This window comes from Quercus robur, chromosome 11, assembly GCF_932294415.1.
Source record: "Quercus robur chromosome 11, dhQueRobu3.1, whole genome shotgun sequence".
Lineage (NCBI taxonomy): Eukaryota > Viridiplantae > Streptophyta > Magnoliopsida > Fagales > Fagaceae > Quercus > Quercus robur.
Genome location: NC_065544.1, coordinates 1,179,356 through 1,182,499, shown reverse-complemented (window position 1 = coordinate 1,182,499; position 3,144 = coordinate 1,179,356).

Genomic DNA, 3,144 nt, shown 5'->3' with positions numbered 1-3,144 from the left:
GGGCCTTGGAAACATAAAAAAGAATTCAAAAGAATCAACACAAACACAAACAGAGAGAAGGTGAGAAACGGAAACCATAGTAGTGGAGACGAAAAGAAGAAAGAGAAGAAGGAGAAAAAGAAGTAAGAAGAAGAAATAGAAGCAGAAGACGAAGATGAAGATGAAGATGAAGGTCGTGATTGGCGATTTGTGCTAGGTTGCTAGCTTGCTGCTTCAACTTCGCACAGCCCCTACTTTGTCATCTTCTTCTTCTCAGTTTGTTTTCTTTTTCTCTTACAAATCTTTTGGTTCCAGATCTGAAAAAAGTCCGAAGTGCATGTCAGCCAAATCTTTAATTTCAACCGATATTTGCTAAAAAAAAGGAACTGCAAGAACCGTGATGTCTGACCATGGTTTGCACAGGTCCCTGCTTTTTTCCCATAAAGCGGTTCTTAAGACTAAAAGAACCGTAAAAATGAGCGGTTCGAGGTTTTCTGGGTCGGATTGTACAATCTGGTTCAGGTTTCAAAACCTTGATTGATACTGGTGCTGTGTGGGATTTGCCTTTATGTAATTTTAGCATTAGTGGGTTAGATGGGTGGGGTTATGTTATATTTGTTTAATGCTTTTTTTTTTTTTTTTTTTTTTTTTTTTTTTTTTTGTCAATATGGCTTTTGGCAGGTTTAAGGTAGAGAAAAGAAGTAGGATAACATGCCTTGTATGTAGTTTTGACATGCTTTTTGCCAATGTGCTTCCAGTTAGCAATATGGAACACTTTGTTCGGCTATGTATCCAAATTACTTTGTCATTTCAATTTGAATGAAATGAAATCATCATTGGTAAATTGGTGTATAATGGATTGAACTAAAATCAGGCCAAAATGGCCTATTAGCATTAATTTTTGAAATATTTAGCAACAGAGCACTGTTTCAGAAATAATTAGGGAAATACCACTTTTTCTGGTACTCGAGCATGGTGAGCTCGAGTACCATCTTTTCATTGGTCAAACATCTTCTCAAAAAAAAAAATGCCGCTATAGGGCCCGAAAACGTCACTATAGGGCTTAAAAACGCCACTATAGGGCCCCTTGAACCTGTTATGGGGACTTGTAAAAAAATTTTGCAGGAAAACGCCGCTATAGGGCCCAAAAACGTCACTATAGGGCTTAAAAACGCCACTATAGGGCCCCTTGAACCTGTTATGGGGACTTATAAAAAAAAATTTGCAGGAAAACGCCGCTATAGGGCCCGAAAACGTCACTATAGGGCCCCTTAACCTAGTAGGGGGCTTAAAAACGCCGCTATAGGGCCCGAAAACGTCACTATAGGGCTTAAAAACGCCACTATAGGGCTCCTTGAATATGGGGCGACGGTGGATTAAAAAAACATGGTACTCGAGCTCACCAAGCTCGAGTACCAGAAAAAGTGGTATTTTCCTAATTATTTCCGAAACAGTGCTCTGTTGCTAAATATTTCAAAAATTAATGCTAATGGGCCATTTTGGCCCTGAAATCACCTTGTATACTATTACATTGAATACAATGCTGACTAAACCTATAGGTCATTTAGGCCACTGCCTAAGGCCCCGACTTGTAAGAGGGCTCCCAATAGCAATAATATATTATATAATGTTGCTTTCTCATCTGGAAAAAAAAAAGGGTAGTAAGGCCTGCCCAAAAGATGTAAGACCCCACCCAAATTATTTAAGACCTTAATTGAAAATTGAGAACAACAAATTATTTCTAACTGTTTCTCACAAAGCAAAAAGGTTGAAATGACATGAAGTCCAATCACATCACCAAATCTTTAGCTTTTTCAAAAAAAAAAAAAAAAAAAAAAAATCACATCCAAGTATTCTCTGGATCAAACCTTTATGCCACATTTCATTAAGAAAACCCATGTTTATTACTTGAAATGTAGAGAGGGAGAGAAAGAGAGACACTGATTTTCTCAATATACAAGTAACAAAATGCAGAAGAAAAGATAACAAAAGGCAAAAAAAGAAAGAATAGACAAGTAAGAAAAGGCAGAAAAAAGAAAGAAGAAAGAAAACACTCACTCTCTCTATCTTGATTTTTTTTTTAAAACTCTTACTCATCAATTGGTGTTGGCAATAGACTTGGTGTGTTCACAGATCTTCATTTCAGGTTCGTTTTTTGTTTTCTCTTCCTTTGCCTCTTTCGTATTTTTCAGGGTTTGCTGCTGGGTTTTTTTCTCCTTTTTGGCTTAACTTTAGTTTAGTTGTACTCTTTAGTCTCTTTTGTTTGTACTCTTAAATCTTGATTTCTTTAGTATTCTCTAGAAGGCTATGGAATGGACCCACTTAAAGTATTGATCCATCCTAGTCCTACATGTTTTTATTTATTTATTTTTATTAAGAAATCAGATTTAGTGCACGTTTGGATAGCGTTTATGGCTGGCATTTGTGCGTTTTGCTAAAAAAATATGGGTCCCACGACACTGTTCACGAACCTACAAAAGTCATCTAAACACAAATTTCAATATAAATTTGGGTCTCACAGTATTATTCACATATTTAAAAATTTTTTTGTTACAGTGTTTTCAATTTTCAGCAAATAAGCGGTATCCAAACACACCCTTAGTGATATGGAAGTTAAAGTATTGATCCTAGTCCTACACGTTTTGTTTTGTTTTGTTTTTGTTTTTTTTAATAAAAGAAATCAGATTTAGTGGTATGGAGGGATAGTGGGCTAGTCTTAGTCTTAGTGGATCAAGTTTAGTATCTTCTAGAAGACTATGGAATGGAACCCACTCATTGGCGGCTCTAGAAAATTTTTTTTAGGGGGGGTCATTAAGAAATTTAAATTAAAAAATTAATAAAAAAGAACTTGAATATATCAAATTATAGACAAATATATATATATATATATATATATGAATTTTTACAATTTCCTTCTACAAGTTTTCAAATTTTGAATTGTTACACGATAGTTTATTATGAGTATTTATTGTCAATATGGGTAGTTATGACCATTTTATTTTGTTAAGTTTGTCTAAATTTTTATTTTTTTTGTAGTTAATATTATATATTTGTCATTGTTTTTATAAAAATGTTTAAATTAAATAACTAAACTCAACTCATTGGCTCTACATTAATTATTGACGCACACAACCACACTCATTCATATATAAAATAATTCACTAC